Here is an 18,845-nt window from a genome sequence, read left to right as displayed (position 1 = left end):
CTTTTGACCACTCACTCAAACTGTCTGTATTACCTTGAAGACTCCTTATGTCCTCATAACAACATGCACTCCCAATTATTTTTGTATCATTAGCAAATTTGGATACATTACTAGTGGTACCTCCTCCAGGTCATTAATATATGTAGTAGAAAATTGCAAGTTGATGGCTGTGTATAAGAATCCACCTCGAAGGGGAGTAGTCCTCCATGAAGTCCATGAAAGTATTTATGAGTCATGGGGGTTCCTGGCACATTAAGTCAAGTCAGCATCCCTTGCAGTATTGGCTGTGGTCAGGTATCCCAGGCTGATGCATCTCACTGAGAGGGTTCATGGCCCTGCCATTGAGGGAATGAGTCACAGTCAGTCCGCTGGCTCTGCAGTGGAAAATGCAGCGATAAGCTGAATGCAGATGGAGAGGTGTATAGGCACCAGTCAGGAAGTGTTACAAAAATAGCTGCCTTCACCTGCATTTGCAAAGTGCCTGCAATAGGTTTTCCTATTTCTCTCCCTCCACTATATCTTAGTGTTGGACAGCTGGGATGGTGGGAGGCTGCTGTGATGTGGAGCCCTGGAGTTGAGATGGGACGACCCTGAGGGCACTTGTATCTCTGTGTAGGTCAGACATGCTGACGGTCTTCTTGCCAGAGGCAAGTTGACCCTCCTCAGTTTAAACCTTGAGGAGATGGAATGGGGCCGGCAGTGTGGAGGTGGAAACCTGGCCAGCCTCTGGTAACCTGTAACTGCTGAGGGGCTTTTTGCTGGCTCTCCTTCCTAGTATCACCCTATCTTCTCATGAGGAAGGGGCATCTGCACTGGGGTCAAGATTCCCTATCCCAGTGCTGCTATACCTCCAGTCCTGGGAACCAGTGGCTATCATGATGGAATGGAAGTGTTTACAACTGTCAAGCAGGTGCTGAGAGTGCATGCCAACCTGTCCATGGAAGCAGCTAGATAGTCAGTCACATGTCTTGCTGTGTTCTGACCAAGAAGGGTCTTTGCTTCCCACATGCCTGGCTGCTGCTGCTGCTGCTGCTGTTCCCTGTGCGTTCAGATGAAGTCCCCAATTGCTCACTGCACAAGGACTTGTTCTGCCTGGAATGCCAGTGGGTTGGGGCATTTCCTCTGTGACCAGAGGCAGAACTCTGAGTCGCTCACTGGCTTGTGCTCCCACACTATCTATGCCTGTGGTTTTCAGCAAGGTGTCAGGATGTGAGTTGGTCAGGGGTGCAGGAGACAGCCTAGCCAATGATTTCTCAGAGGCCATGGGACTCGGCCTCAGGGGTCCAGGAGAGTGGTTTCCTGACTACCTTCTGCGTCTCTATTGATGTCTTCAGAACCTGTAACACACATGAGGGAAGGCTTCAAAGCCTGTGGTTAGAACTGGTGTGCATTGAATGAGTGTGACAGCAGGGTTTAGTGGGACAGTTGCAGTGACATGCGCAGAGTAATACTTACTTACTTGGCAGAAAGTGGATGTTGCTGCATCTCTGTGCGAGCAATCTCCATCTTCTCCTGCAAGAGCCAGGATTCTCTCATCGTTGGAGGTGAGGACATAAATGTCAGGCACACAACCTTATCTGTATGGTTCTGCCCACACCATACAAGCTGCCTTCTCCTGTAATGAAAAAAAGGAAGGTAATGAGACAGTTTACAGTGAGTGGCGTGGCTGTTCAGACTGGTGCTTCTGGGGAGAGGTGCTGAGGTGTTCCAAAGGACTAAGAAGGTAGTGTATAGGCCATGCATGGTTAGTTGTGTAAGAGGCTGGGGGGAATGAATGGGTGAAGGAACATACAGTATTGGAAACACAGGATCTCCAGCATTTGTGAAAAGAACACATTTGAATTGAGATTCTTGAACAGAATTGGAAGAGGTGAACAAGCCTCCTTGTACTGCAAATCAAAGAGGATGGGGCAGATAACAGCTAAAAGGTTAACAGCTCTGCAAACTGGAAAATTCAGGAAATCATGCACTCTTAGGTAATCAAGAAATAGAACATAAGCCATTACAGTTCACACAAACTGAACATGGAAGCAGGAACATATTATGTACAATTTATTTTTATGTTCCCTCTGTTTCTGTCACAAAGACACATATTTATTGTCCTTTCAAATAGGATTGCATGTGCTTGGATGTAAATTAGATTTCTATTGGCATAATTGTGCTTCATTAATCAATGACACTCGAAAGGTGATATGCTTTTCAACCCAGAGTCTCTAACTATTCGTATAAAGGAATGATAATTTGAAAGACCCCAAATAAAGAATTTTGTTTTATTGGCCAGTTTCTTTTTTAGAAGCACGAGACGCTTGTGTGAGGTTTGCACTTAACAAACAATGTTTCTGTCCATTTCAGCCATCCAGTGTTAGCATATGGCACATTCTGGTCAGAATCCATTCTGGTTAGCGAAGTATAAAACACCTAGTTATGTTCTCCAGTCTCAGCTCAATAAAAGCTTTTCTGTATGAACCATTGTAACATTTTTTTTCCACATTTTCTATGTGACCTATTCTGTTTTTGTCCAAGAAAACCACTGATGCCATGTTGAAAAATATTTCATATTCTAATAAATCTGTGTTAAAACCAGTCTTCTGCCCCTCCTGCACCGCCACCTCTATTCAAGTGATAACACTGAATCTACGACTTTCTAAACTAATTCCTGCTCTTTGTTCTTTTCAGTACTGACTACCAATGCATTTCTCACATTTACTGGTGATTCCATTACATCAGCTTTTGCTGTTTTCTCATTGCAAGCCTGATGATGGCTATCTCTTTGAGTGTGTTTGTCTCTCCCTTTTTATGATTCCCGCTTTCACTGCCTTGATTCACGTTATCTGTTTAGTTTCATTTCAATTGTAGCAGTTTAGTGTAGGTCTGGCTGAGTCAGATTATCAACCAGAATAATTAAAAACTCTGTTGTTGGGAACTTCTTGAGGATTTGAGTTAACTGAAGAAAATCAGATCCAGGGCTGATCGCTGATGATATAGTATTTCACTGTTCGAAGATCAAATCGATTTCCTGACCTGGAACCTATAGATTTTCAGAGGATATTCTCACAGCGGTGCCAGTAGGATTTTCAATCAGTTGTGCACTTTTACTTTCTTTACTGATGCTGAAAAATTTCTATTGTGTATTTAAAGCTTTTTGCATTATTCCTATCACAACAGCAATTCTGTTCAAATTTTTATTCAAGTTTGTAGTGATTGTAATGAGGTCAACCAGGTGGACATTATAGAATATGAGTTCTCTGACTGGGGCTGTTACTCTGGTCCTATCAGGGAGTCCTAGCTGACAGCTATAAAAGGAGCGACATAGGGTGGCACGGTGGCACAGTGGTTAGCACTGCTGCCTCACAGCACCAGAGACCCAGGTTCAATTCCCGCCTCAGGTGACTCTCTGTGTGGAGTTTGCGCATTCTCCCCGTGTCTGCGTGGGTTTCCTCCGGGTGCTCCGGTTTCCTCCCACAATCCAAAAATGTGCAGGTTAGGTGAATTGGCCATGCTAAATTGCCCGTAGTGTCAGGTGAAGGGGTAAATGTAGGGGAATGGGTCTGGGTGGGTTGCGCTTCGGCAGGTCGGTGTGGACTTGTTGGGCCGAAGTAAGTAATCTAATAGGTCCTGTTCACTCTGACAGCTGGCTCTCAGGGAGCTGAATCAGTGTTAAGGACTCTCCACATGTAAATACAGGGTAACTTGGTGACAGAATACCAACCTCTGTGGAGTTATTTCAGTGGCGACAAGGGAAAAGCACGCTCCTGAACAAATTCATCCAGAATAGTCATCTTTGAGTTGGGGGGGGAAGCATTTCTGGTATCATGCCATTGTTTGGAAAACTTGACTCATTCAATCCTACCCTTGAAGGGTGGGCCCAGAATGTGGAAAGAATGTGTTATTTTTGTCACGGCAAATGAATTTGGGGCAGATGAAAAACACCGAGTAATTCTGACAGCTTGTGGACCTGCAGTTTTTTGGTTGTTAGGAGCCTAACATTTCCTGAGGCACCAGATACTAAAACCTTTCAAGAGTTGATGGATTGAGTTTCAGAACTTTATGACCCCAAGTCTCTTGTAAATCTGAGACACTGTTGGCTTTACTCGGTCATTTGAAAACCAGGGGAATTTGCGTCAGCATTTTTGATGAGGGTAAGACGACTGGCAAAAGTACGTGACTTTGGATTAATCCTTAATGAGGTACTAAGAGACCGTTTGGTATGAGGGATTAATGATGTAACCATGCAAAAGTGACTACTACTGAAGCCCAACCGAACTTCAAACAGGCACTACGACTGGTTTTATCATTGGAAAATGAGGCAAGTCGAGCATATGAGTTACAGGGTATGCTAATGGAAGTGGACACTCTTGCCAGGCCAACTGGCTTGGGGGGACACCACTTGAGTGAAGGCAATTGCATTACCTTACATATCCCTCACAGAGGTACTGTAAGTCAGCTCACAGCAAAACCCCAAACAAAGCCAAGCCTCAACCAAATGGCTAAAATTTCCTTCTGGATCTGGGCCAGCAAGCCATTGTAGTTGCTGCCATTATGTAGACTCAAGACAGTAAAAGAGTCCCACTGGGCCTGACTTGAGTAAGAGAACGCATAGGCTCATATCCAGGACAGAGCAAACCCTAGAAAGTCAACCTCCATCTGGTTCGGAACAGTTCAATTGCTTAGCAACATCCAATTGAGAACCAATCAAAATAAACATCTGGTTATATGGTCACCCGGTTCTCATGGAGGTTGATGCTGGCATGACAGTTTTAGTGATTGCAGAACCAGTCTTTAACAAAATTCGTTCTGGACTCCAACCCTTAGATTTGCCTAAGACCTCAGCTAGACTGAGAACCTAAATTGGGAAACCTTTACAGATTCGGTTCTGGTCTCGTATGAGAATGAGTTGTTTCAGTTCCCCATCAGCCATGATATTTACCATTCATGTTTGTATTTCCTTAGTGTATTTGTTGTTAAGTGTAAGCGTGTTTTACTGTGGTTTGATCATCCAGGCAGAGTTACATGCAGCAGACCTGGTAAAGTTAAAGCTGCCAGAACTCTAAGATGATTCTACATGACTTGTCCAGCGATTGTGGAATTGTCTCAGCTCCTCGTTGAAGATAATAACGTGCTTTTCAATTTAAACTGCAATCCCCAGTCATCACAGAAGATTCATATACTTCCATATGTGCTGTAGACAGCAGTCTGCAGTGAAGCATTGAGTGCGTAGTTTGAAGATCCATTCAATGAGGCTCTAATTATAATGTTCTTGCATGAATCACAGTTCTAATGCAATCTTTTGAATCATAAAATTTAGCCTAATTGTGTTTATACAGCAACTTGCTAGTGGATACAAAATTTTTTTTTTGAAGATTGGTCTAATTTCCTTTGGCAATTCAGGTTATTTGCTCCAGTGGTACCACAGACAATTTTTATTGCCATATTAACAGCTGTAACTATGCTTTGCGTATAGTAATATTTACCTTCATGTTTTTATTTGAAGTTATCAAGCTATCATGAATGTTGTTTTGAGATTTTCAAATCTTTTTGGTTCTTCACATGCATTGTCCTAAAGAATTTATCTTATTGATAAATTATGCAGTTTCCTTTAATAATCTAATTGGCAAAGTATTGGATCAATCATCACCAAGTATAATGCTCTGAAAACTAATGTTGTCATGTATTTGATTTTAGGAAAAATTGGGATTATTCTTACACAGAAATAGGATGCATCAATCATGATGACCATGTGAAGAGTGTAAATCAGTTTCCCTCTTTTTAATCTTCTCAATTGGGCATAACAATTTTAGGTTCTTTTAGCATGCAACTTTACCTTGCTCCAGTTAAATTACAGTTAACTAGTTCACCAGAAGCAAACACACAGCCTTCAGTTAAAAGAGCAATGTTATTATTTGCCAACCCCAAAGAAAATGTTAAAGGCATGGCAGCAAATGCACATCTAAACACGAGTACAATGTTTAAAAAAAAGGGAATAATATCCAGCATAAAAAGGAAGATAAAGAATATACAATACAAAATTTGTAGGGTGTTTTTGAGGTGTCAGAAATTAACCTGAAACCATGGTTGCTTTGGGATGTCTTGGGTTAATGGAATCCATGAATTTTGCATTTCTCAGACTCCTCTATGTTCAGTTGTTTCTCTAATTTACTTCATCTTCTGAAGAGAGAGGGAGGGAGCTTTCTCCAGTTTCAGTCACAGATCTTCCTCTGCTTCTATCAAAAGCAGTAATTTGACATTCCACTCACTCATCTAGCCATTCTCATTGTTTATCAGACTATTGCTCTCTTCTGAACAGCATGTTAGAAAGCATGATGAACAGCTAAAATAAATCCAAGAAGTATGAATCATGGAGATCTGAAACATAATCAGAAATTGCTGGTGAAACTCGTCAGGTCTGGCTGCATCTATCAGGACAAAGCAGAGTGAATGTTTCGAGTCCGGTTTCTCTTTACCAGAACTCTGTCCAAAGTCAGACACGAACCATTAACTCTATTTTCTGTCCACAGATGCTGCCAGATCTGCTGAGTTTTGCCAGTAATTTCTGGTGGTTTACACTTTTATGCCTAAAGAGGTGGATGGCAAAATAACAAGGGTGGGGTGGGTTGGGAGGAGGGGGGTGGGGGGGGGATTGACGGTGGAGGTTGGTGATTCACCATTTTTCCATGCTTTGGACATGGCCCATTTGATCAAGATCCCATTGTCCTCTGAAGTACCCTTTTTTGTTGAGCACTACGCCTCCAATTTTGGTGTCATCTGCAAACTTACTCACCATACATCCTGTGTTCACATCCAAATCATTTATTTATGTAAATCCTGTCTCTCAGGATTCCCTCTAACAACTCACCTACCACTGATGACACGCTCATCAGTCTGTAGTTCCTTGGATTTTCCTTACCACTTTTCTTAAACAGCGGCACTATGTTAACCAACCTCCATTCTTCCAGCACTTCACCTGGGGCTATCATTGATACAAATATGTCAGCAAGGGGCTCAGCAATCACTTCCCTAGCTTCCCACAGAGTACTAGGATGCACCTGATTATGACCTGGGGATTTATCCACCTTCATGCGTTTTTTTAACATCCAGCACCACCACCTCTGTAACATTGACATTTTTCAAGATGTCGTTATTTATTTCCCGTCTTTCTCTTTCTTCCACATCCTTTTCCACAGTAAACACTGATGCAAAATGCTTGTTTGGTATCTCCCCATTTCCTGTGCTTCCACGCATAGGCTGCCTTGCTGATCTTTAAGGGGCCCTATTCTCTCCCTGGTTACCCTTTTGTCCTTAATGTATTAATAGAAACCCTTCAGATTCTCCTTAACTGTTTTTGCCAAATTTATCTCAGGTCCCCTTTTTGGCCTCCTGATTTCCCTCCTAAGTATACTCCTACTGCCTTTATACCCTCCCAGGGATTCACTCAATTTCTGATATCTATACCTGACAAATGCATCCTTCTTATTCTTGACCAAAACATCAATTTCTGTTGTCATCCTGTATTCTCTACACATACCAGCTTTTTTCCTTCAACCTAACTGGAACACGCTGTCTCTGGACTCTCATTATCTCGCTTTTGAAGGCTTCCCATTTTCCAGCTGTCCCTTTACCTGCGAAAATCCACTCCCAGTTACTTTTGAAAGTTCTTGCTTAATGCCGTCAAAATTCGCCTTCCTCCAAGTGAGAACTTCAACTTTTAGACCCGGACTATCCTTATCCATCATTATTTTAAAACTAATAGAATTATGGTCCAAAACCATAATTGGAGTTGTGTACAGACCTCCTAATAGTGGTCAGGACCAGGGACGCAACATGTACCGGGATATAGAGAAAGCATGTCAGAAAGGCAAGGTCACAGTGATCATGGGAGACTTCAATATGCAGGTGGACTGGGTAAATAATGTAGCCAGTGGATCCAAAGAAAGGGAATTCATAGAATGCTTACAGGATGGCTTTTTGGAACAGCTTGTCATGGAGCTCACAAGAGAGCAGGCTATTCTGGACCTAGTGCTTTGCAATGAACCAAACTTTATAAAAGATCTTAAAGTAAGGGAACCCTTAGGAAGCAGTGATCAAAATATGGTAGAGTTCAGTCTGGAGTTTGAAAGAGAGAAGGCAAAATCGGATGTAATGGTGTTACAGTTAAATAAAGGTAATTATGAGGGCATGAGAGAGGAACTGACAAAAATAGACAGGAAGCAGAGCTAGCAGGGAAGACTGTAGAGCAAAAATGGCAGGAGTTTGTTGGTATAATTGAGGACACTGTACAGAGGTTCATCCCCAAGAAAAGAAAGATTATCCGGGGAGGGATTAGACAGCCATGGCTGACAAAGGAAGTCAGGAAATGTTTAAAGAAAAAGAGAGATCCTATAAAGTGGCCAAGAGCAGTGGGAAATCAGAAGATTGGGAAGGCTATAAAACAACCCGAGAATAATAAAGACAGTAATAAGAAAGGAGAGGATCAAATATGAAGGTAGGCTAGCCAGTAATATTAGAAATGATAATAAAAGTTTCTTTCAATGCACAAGGAACAAACGACAGGCAAAAGTAGACATTGGACCACTTCAAACTGATGCTGGAAGCCTAGTGATGGGAGATAAGGAAATAGCAGGAGAACTTAACAAGTACTTTGCATCAGTTTTCACAGTGGAAGACATGAGTAATATCCCAACAATTAAAGGGAGTCAGGGGGCTGAGTTGAGTATGGTTGCCATTACAAAAGAGATAGTGCTAGAAAAGCTAAAAGGTCTTAAAATTGATAAATCTCCTGGCCCCGATGGGATACATCCTAGAGTTTTGACAGAGGTGGCTGAGGAAATAATGGAGGCGTTGGTTGAGATCTTTCAAGAGTCACTGGAGTCAGGGAAAGTCCCAGATGATTGGAAGATCGCTGTTGTAACCCCTTTGTTCAAGAAAGGATCAAGACAAAAGATGGAAAATTATAGGCCAATTAGCCTTAACTTGGTTGTTGGTAAAATTCTAGAATCCATCATTAAGGATGAGGTTTCTAAATTCTTGGAAGAGCAGAGTCTGATTAGAACAAGTCAACATGGATTTAGTAAGGGGAGGTCATGCCTGACAAACCTGGTGGAATTCTTTGAAGAGGTGACAAGTAGGTTAGACCAGGGAAACCCGGTGGATGTGGTCTATCTGGACTTCCAAAAGGCCTTTAATAAGATGCCACACGGGAGGCTGCTGAGCAAGGTGAGGACCCATGGTGTTCAAGGTGAGCTACTGGTATGAATTGAGTATTGGGTGTCTGACAGAAGGCAGAGAGTTGGGATAAAAGGTTCTTTTTCGGAATGGCAGCCGGTGACGGGCGGTGTCCCGCAGGGTTCAGTGTTGGGGCCATAGATGTTCGCATTATATATTAATGATCTGGATGAAGGGACTGGGGGCATTCTAGCGAAGTTTGCAGATGATACGAAGTTAGGTGGACAGGCAGGTAGTACTGAGGAAGTGGGGAGGCTACAGAAGGATCTAGACAGTTTGGGAGAGTGGTCCAGGAAATGGTTGATGGAATTCAACATGAGCAAATGCGAGGTCTTGCACTTTGGCAAAAAGAATAAAAGCATAGACTACTTTCTAAATGGTGAGAAAATTCGTAAAGCCAAAGTACAAAGGGATCTGGGAGTGCTAATCAAGGATTCTCTAAAGGTAAACATGCAGGTTGAGTCAGTGATTAAGAAAGCGAATGCAATGTTGCCACTTATCTCAAGAGGGTAGGAATATAAAAGCACCATTGTGCTACTGAGACTTTATAAAGCTCTGGTTAGGCCCCATTTGGAATGCTGTGTCCAGTTTTGGTCCCCACACCTCAGGAAGGACATACTGGCACTGGAACGTGTCCAGCGGAGATTCACACGGATGATCCCTGGAATGGTTGGTCTAACATATGAGGAACAGCTGAGGATCCTGGGATTGTATTCATTGGAGTTTAGAAGATTAAGGGGAGACTTAATAGAAACTTACAAGATAATACATGGCTTGGAAAGGGTGGACGCTAGGAAATTGTTTCCATTAGGCGAGGAGACTAGGACCCGTGGACACAGCCTTAGAATTAGAGGGGGTCAATTCAGAACAGAAATGTGGAGACATTTCTTCAGCCAGAGGGTGGTGGGCCTGTGGAATTCATTTCCGCAGAGTGCAGTGGAGGCCAGGACGCTAAATGTCTTCAAGGCAGAGATTGATAGATTCTTGATGTCACGAGGAATTAAGGGCTACGGGGAGAATGCTGGTAAGCGGAGTTGAAATGCCCATCAGCCATGATTGAATGGCGGAGTGGACTCGAAGTTCCGAATGGCCTTACTTTCACTCCTATGTCTTATGGTCTTACAGTCTTATGGTCACTAGTTCCAAAGTGCTCCCCCACTGACTCCTCATTCACCTGTCCTGCCTTATTTCAGCTTTTGCATCATTTCAATGCCATAACCATCAAAGTCAACCTGAAAATATGAAGTCTGAATATTCACTTTCAATCAGTGTGAATGGTCTGTTTCTCCATGGCAACACCTTTACCACACAAAGTCTGCTTGCCAACTAATCTATTCTCAAACAGTATAAATATTGGTTTAGCCCTTGCAAAAATATCCTGAAGACTAAAAGGCAAAAAGCATTGACAAAATATGACTTTTAAAGCTGTTGGTCAAGCTCTGTTCTACCAAATGATTTCATATATTTTATTCTTGCAGTACAATACCCAAAAAGTAAACATAAATCACAATAAACAAGTTTCTTCATTTATTTTCAGATATTCTACAATTCATCCTTGACATCAAAAATGAAATCACATCCAGTTGGATAGCATCTACAAAACCATAAAGCGATGAAGCATTCCAAGGCTAAGTTCACAGAAACATGAAAGAAAATGTGACAAAAAGCTACATAAGGAAATATTAGGATAGGTAATCAAAAGCTTATTCAAAGAGGTAGATTTTAAGGACCATCTTAAAGAAGAGAGAGAGAGAGAGAGAGAGAGAGATGGATAGGTTTAGGGAGATAATTAATACCACATAGGAAGATTCATTTTAGTGGGCTAATTGCAACCTATTTGCAACTACATTAGTAATTACTAATTGCAACTTTGTTAACTAAGACACTGAATCCCTACATCGTATATTTATTGCAAAAAAAATGGATTCTTGGGCTACATGGAGACAATGGTAGAGATGTTATTGGGTCATTTTCTGTTGGTAATAATTATTTTTATTCCTTTGACAACCATGCTGTAACAGCAAAATGTGACACTATTTGTAGTTAGTAACCTTTGTTAGTACAAGAAATTGTTTATGAGACACTAGGATACACAATATGGTCATAAATTGTTGGAAACAGTGCAGTAATGTCAGCTCCCAAATAAATTGCTATCCACAGAAATGTTTATGTCAGTGGAGTACAGACAAAATATTTAAACAAGAAGAAAGAAAAAAAACTGCCTCTCTGTTGCAATTTTAAACTCCTTGATAGTCAGATCCACGTGCTTACCCTAGTGATTGAACAAGGTCGAGAGTGTAGTGCTGGAAAAGCACAACAGATCAGGCAGCATCCAAGGAGCAGGAGAATCGACATTTCGAGCATAAGCCCTTTATGCAGTCCTCACTTTCTCCTAATGGTTGGACAAGTCTCAGCAATTGAACCAGAAGACCAGGAATTTTTCATGTTAATCCCACATTTGTCCTCAGTGTATCTAGATTAGGAATAAGGAATTCAAGTGAAATTTGGCCTATAATTACTATCCAGTGGGTGGATGTTGCAATAAGAATTGATTAGACTTTCGACAAATAGTTGATTTAGTTGAATAATATGTTAACAGGCAATGTCATGCTCTATGCAAGAGTAATGAATAGCTGACAAGGGTGCTGGAGGTGACTGGTGGACAAGGATTCACATTCCACAAAGTTGTCAGTTCTTTCAGGGGGGAAATATTGACTAGAAAAGAAGTATTGAAAGGCAAGACTACAAATTGAATAGTATCCAGGCAATACTCACTTTATCTTAAACACTGAAGATTGCAAACATTTGACAGTAGATGTACTGTTCTATTGCTCTTGATGGCTTAGCATTTCTCAAGTATGTTCCCCTTCAGCCTTGGCCAGAAAATGAATCCTAATTTAGGCAAATAAGTAAGATTGTTTGCCAAATTCTGTTTCTTTTTTCAACCATGAAGGAGCCTGGTGCAGTCTATAGAACATAAAAATCGAACAGATGAGAATACATTCTCAGGTTTGCCCCCTGGAATAGCATACTGCTTTCCATAACACTTTGCCATCTCGCTCTGCAGGCATAGGAGTGTCGGCTATGGACCATTAGGTAACCAAAAGCAGCGCTTCTCTATCTTTGGCTGAGGAGGGGGATAATCTACAAAATGCAGTTCCTCGTGCTTTTCACCAGTTTACTTAAGTTAGTTTTTAAATGGCTGTAGAAGTCGAAGTTTAAAATATAGCCTAGATTCTGTGATCAATAACAAAGTGTTGGCACTCCTTGCTGACTGAGTGCCATGGATTTTCTATTTCACCAGAAGTCCAGTGACAATCATGCAATTAGCTAGCATGAGTAGCCACATACATTAATGTATTCTCACAGAAAACAAATTGGGAAATAATGTGATGCAATTTTCTGCACTTCAAATTAAAATTTTACAAACTGAAGTAAATGATTTGAATATAAATAGAATTAAGGTAAAAACTGGAATATTGTAAGTAAGCATTTTTAAACAAATAATTATATTTTTGAAAATACGTGAACCTTTTATCATAATGGAGAGATTTAAGATTACATAAATAACAACGATAGGGATCAACATTGAAGCCTCAATTATTTACTGTTCATATCAATGTTTAGGGTGAATGGACAAAATGTACAGCTGTTCATTTTGCTTATGGGTAGGTAAAAATAGATAAGTAAGGAAATAATTTGTGAAGTGGAAATAGGGTCTACAGAGGGATGTAGGTAGGTTAAAGAGTGGGTATAAAATAGGCAGATGGAGTATAATGTGAAAAAATGTCAACTTGCCTAACTTGGGAGGAAAAAGTGAGGACTGCAGATGTTGGAGATCAGAATCGAAAAGTCTGTTGCTGGAAAAGCACAGCAGGTCAGGCAGCATCCGAGGAGCAGGAGAGTCAATGTTTCTTGAGCATAAGCTCTTCATCAGGAATGTTGGGGGATAGGGTGGTGGTTGGGGTGGATTTGGTGGACAAGGGGCCTAAGAGATAAATGGGAGGGAGGGTGGACCTGGGGAGCAAGTAGCTGGTAATGCGATAGGTTCGTGAAGGTGGGGGAAGATGGTGATAGCTCAGAGAGGAGGGTGGAGCGGTTAGGTGGGAAGGGAGATGGACAGGTAGGACCAGTTAACAGGGCAATGCCTAGTTAGAGGGTTGGATCTGGGATAGGGTGGACATAGAAAATGAGGTGAAATCAACATTGATCCCATGTGGTTGAAGGGTCCCAAGGCGGAAGATGAAGCTTCCTCGAGGTGTCACGTGGCTTGGATTTGGCGGTGGAGGACGCCTAGGACCTGCATGTCCTTGGTAGAGTTGGAAGGGAGTTGAAGTGTTCGGCCACTGGGCGGTGGGGTTGATTAGTGCATGTGTCTCAGAGATGTTCTCTGAAACAGTCCACAAGTTGGCATCCTGTCTCTCCAGTGTAGAGGAGACCACATCAAGAGCAATGGACACAGTTGATGAGGTGTTTGGATGTGCAGGTAAATGTCTGTCGGATGTGGAAGGATCCATTTGGGCCTTGGATGGATGTGAGGGGGAGGTGTGGGCACAGGTTTTGCAATTCTTGCGTTGGCAAAAGAAGGTGCCAGGAGTGGAGGGTGGGTTGGTGGGGAGTATGGACCTAACAAGGGAGTCTTTGTGGAAAGTAGATAGGGGTGGGGAGGGAAAGATATCTCTGGTGGTGCGGTCTGTTTGTAGGTAGCGGAAATGACAGAGGATGATACGTTGTATCTAGAGGTTGGTTGGATGGAAGGTGAGGACCATGGGGCTTCTGTTCTTGTTGCAGTTGGAGGGGTGGATTTCAAGGGCAGAGGAGCGGGAAGTGAAGGTGGAGAAATTGCAGTCCCTGAAGAAGAAGGCCATCTGGAATATTCTTTGGTGAAATTGGTCCTCCTGGGAGCAGATGCAGCAAAGGCAGAGCAGTTGGGAGTAAGGGGTAGCATTTTTACAGGGGTCAGGGTGGGAGAAGGTGTAGTCCAGGTAGCTGTGGGAGTCGGTGGGTTTGAAGTATACGTCTGTGTTGAGTTGGTCGCCGGAGATGGATATGGAGAGGTCCAGGAAGGGGAGGGAGGTGTCCAAGATGGTCCAGGTGAACTTGAGGTCAGGTGGAAGGTATTTGTGAAGTTGATGAACTGTTCAACCTGCTTGTGGAAGCATGAGTTGTCAGTGTAGCGGAGGAAAAGGTGGGGAATGTGTCGGTGTAGCTGCAGAACATGGAATGTTGCATGTACACAACAAAGAGGCAGGCATAGCTGGGGCCCATGCGGGTGCCCATGGCTATCCCTGGAAAAAGTGGAAAGATTCGAAGGAGAAATTGTTGAGAGTGAGGACCAGTTCCATCAATAAAATTAGTGTGTCAGTGGAAGGGTACTGGTTGGGTCGGCAAGAGAAGAAGAAACGGAGGGCTTGGCGGCCTTCGTCATGTTGGATGGATGTGTACAGGGACTGGATGTCCATGGTGAAGGTGAGGCATTGGGAGCCAGGGTAACGAAGGTCACAGAGGAGGTGGAGGAAATGGGTGATGTCCCGAACGTATGTGGGGAAATCCTGGACCAAGGGGGACAGGACAAGATATGCAGAGATGTGTTCGGTGAGGCAGGAGCAGGCTGAGATGATGGGTTGACCGGGGCAGTTGGCTTTGTGTATTTTGTATATGAGGTAGAATCGGACAATGCAGAGTTCCCGGACTATGAGATTGGAGGCTGTGGATGGGAGAACCCCTTAGGTGATGAGGTTGTGGATGGTCTGGGAGATGATGGTTTGGTGATGGGAGGTGAGGTCGTGGTCAAGGGGTCAGTAGGAGGAGGTGTTTGCAAGTTGGTGCCCTGCTTCAGCAGTGTAGAGATTGGTGCGCCAAACTACATGTTTAAACAGAGAGAGATTGCACAGTTTGGAGGAAAAGAGGAATCTGGGTGTCCTGGAACCTGAATCCCAAAAAGTTAATGGGCATATACAGCAAGACAAATGTTATGTTATTTACTGCATGGGAATTGAAAATTCAAAAGACTTGCCATAGACAAATGAAGTGTTGGTGAGGCCACAACTGGAGCAGTGTGTATAGCTTTGATCTCTTCATTTAAAGAAGGATGTCAACTTATCCGAATCAGTTCAAAGCACATTCATTTAACTGGCATCTGGGGTGGAGGTGTTCTCTCCAGAGAAAAGGTTTGGAAAGTTAGGCTTGCATCTGTTACAGTTTAGAAGATTGAGTGATGATCTTATTAAAACATATGATTTCTGTGGAGACTTGATAGGGTGGATGTTGAAAAGCTGCTTACTTTTGTTAAAATAAAATAGGGACCAATGGGATACAAATTAAAAATAAGTGGTCTCCCATGTAAGAAGGAGGTAAGGAGGGTTTTCAGGCCATCCAAATAGATCATGTCCTTAGCTGACCTTTGTCTCACTTGTTTGATACCTCCTCAAAGAATTCTAACAGATTTGTCAGGCCATGGTGATTAGGGAGGGAACTCCATATGAGAAAGGTTAAAAATTGTGCAGGAGGAGATATTGATAAGTTATCAATATTTAAAGGTCCTTGATTCATTCAAGGATCTTGAAGGCAATGAGGGTGTAAATTTCAGAGGCTCTGACAATTATCTTTGACTCATCCATGGATTTGGGGGTGGTGCCAGAATCTTAGATTTGGAGAATTGCAAAAGACAGAAGTGTTACAGTGCAGAATAGGCCACTCGTTTTGAAGAAAAGGATTTTCAAAGCTTTTATCAGATCTCCACTTCACTTTCTTCTCTCTCACCTTCTATTCTCTTAATGTAAATTTCTCATCTCTGGAATCATTTTGGTAAATCACTTCTGGACTCTGTCCAATGTGTTCATATCCATTCCATTTCCCTACCCAATTATCCTATATTTACCCCTGAACTGTAGGCAATTTAGCATGGCCAATTCACCTAACCTGCACATCATTGGATTGTGGGAGGAAACTGGAGCACCTGGAGAAAACCCACACAGACATGGGAAGAATGTGTAAACTTCACACAGACAGTCACCCCAGGCTGGAGTTGAACTGGGGTCTCTGGCACTGTGAGGCAGGAGTACTAACCACTGAGCCACCATGCCGCCCTAACTCTTATGTATGCAGGCACATCAGTGACTGGGTAACATTAAGCTACTAAACTGCAATGAGACACATGTTTCCTGTGGTGTATCATGTTTCAAATGATCTTGGGGTAAGATGGAATGTGTATCATGGTAAGATACAGTGATGATATCAAGAACATGTCTCTTTAAAGGATTCTGACATGCTGACCATGAAATATAACATAACAAAAGGGTTTTATTTTTCCTCATCTTGCACTGATAAGCCTGTTCATAGAATCATAGAATCCCTATAGTGTGGAAGGAGGCCATTCATCCCACTGAGTCCACACGGACCCTCCAAAGAGATTCCCACCCACACTGACACCCCCACCCTTTAACTCTGAATTTCCTATGGCTAAACCTCCTAACTTACACAGTCGTGAACACTATGGGCAATTTAGCATGGCAAGTCCACCTAACCTGCACATCTTTGGACTATGGGAGGAAACTGGAGCACTTCGAGGAAACGCACACAGACACGGGGAGAATGTGCACACAGACAGTCGCCCGAGACTGGGATCGAACCTGGGACCCTGGTGCTGTGAGGCTGCAGTGCCAACCACTGAGCCACTATGCCACTGTGAAACCCTTTTGTATGTTGTCTAAATTGGTTATAATCTCACTGAAGATTATTTTTAACAAATTAATTAACTATAAGAAGCAAAAGCTGCAGATGTCTAGCTGGAAAAGAAGTGGAGATTAGCAAACAGTCACCATGCAGCTGATGGAAGGAAAATTTATCGCAGTACACTAGTGCCTGTAATCCACTTCAGTTAATGAAGGAAAGCAAACTGGAATTATATTTAGCAGGTTCCTTAAGGAGCAGTCTATTGGTGAACATTACCGATTGGGGAAGAAGTAATTAAAGTTATAATCTAGTACCAGCTGCTACTGAGAAGGAATCAAAATTTCTTTTGTCACCTCAATATGAAATTCAGGTAGCAGAGAGAAAATAATTAAATTGAACTGACAGAAGAAATTATATTAGTGAAGAAATAAATGTGAGGTCTTTCTAAATACAAGTTCCATTCACAGTGTATGCTGGTAGGCCTACCTGTTCCAATTTGTCTTATATCTGTTGTGATCAGAGAAATCTAGCCAGCAGTAGAATTAAAGAGACTGGAGGCAAGGGGAGTTGGAAGACGCAGCATTCAGGAGGACATGGAAGAATGTAAGGTCGGAATAGTCAAAGGGAAAAACCATAGGCCCCATCAAACAAGCCCTGCCATTCAATAAGGATATAGCTGAGCATTCATATCAACTCCAGTTTCCTGTCCCATCCTCATATTCTTAGAGCTCAGGACCCTATCAATCTCAGTCTTGATTATATCTAGTGACAGTGCATCCATTAATGTCGAGAATTCCAAAGATTTACAAACCTCTGAATGATGAAGTTTTATCATCATCTTAGTTCTAATTGTTAAACATCCTGTCTGAAGTTGATTGCCCCATTCTAGATTCTGCAGCCAGGCCTACAGCCTCTAAAATATCTACTCTGTCTTGCTTTCTAAAAAACGTAATACATTTTCTTGAGATTATACCTGATTTTTTTTCTAAATTTCTCAATCTTTCTCAAATAACAATCCTCACCCCATAAATCTATTCAGTTATACACTTGCTTCAAAGTGAAATACACCCTGACATAGAGGGACCAAACTGTGTAGAGTATTCAGGTCACACCATGACCTGATATAATTACAGAAGATTTCCTTATTCTTGAATGCCAATTTATGATTTGCTTCCTAATTGCTGGCTATACCTCATGCTAACTTTCTGTCGTTCAAGGACTAAGTATTTGACTACAATAATTAACCTGTATCTCATCTTCTAAAACATATTCTGATTTTGCATTCTTCCTCCCAAAGTAGTTTCAGATTTTCCCACCTGGTACTCCATCTTCCACTTTCTTGCTCGATCGCTTCACCAGATTATGTCCTTTAATACTCTCTTTGTGTTCTTGTCACACTTCTCTTCCTCACATACTTCTGTATTGTCAGCAAACTTGGATTTAGTATGTATTAATTGGATTTATTATCCATAATTTTTGAATAAAGGTAGTAATTTACTGATCTTTATAGCATTCCAGCAGGGTTATGTTACTGTTCCAAAAGGGATACAGTTATTCCTGCTTTGTGTTTTCTGAACCTTGACCATTCTTCAAATCATTTTAGTACGTACATATGTGAGGCAATATTGTGCAATGATCTTCTTTTTGTGTAATCTTATTGAACAACTGAACTAAAAATATATTGTTTCCTGTATTAACTTTTTTTTATCTACCCCTATTGTTGCATTCTCAAAGCATCCAACAGATTTGTCAATAATTCCCTTTCTTAAAACATGTTGATTGAGCATAATCATCTCATGATTTTCCAAGAGTCCCATTTTCATATCATTAATAGAGTAATAAATTCTACCATTTTACTACTATGGGTGTCAGGCTCCGAGCGCCATTAACATTTGCTACTTCTTATTTTGTTAGGATAATCTACAATCTGTGGGATACCAAAAGATGAAAAC

The sequence above is a fragment of the Hemiscyllium ocellatum genome, chromosome 13 (assembly GCF_020745735.1).
Source record: "Hemiscyllium ocellatum isolate sHemOce1 chromosome 13, sHemOce1.pat.X.cur, whole genome shotgun sequence".
Taxonomy (NCBI): Eukaryota; Metazoa; Chordata; class Chondrichthyes; order Orectolobiformes; family Hemiscylliidae; genus Hemiscyllium; species Hemiscyllium ocellatum.
Note: the sequence above shows the minus strand (reverse complement) of the source record.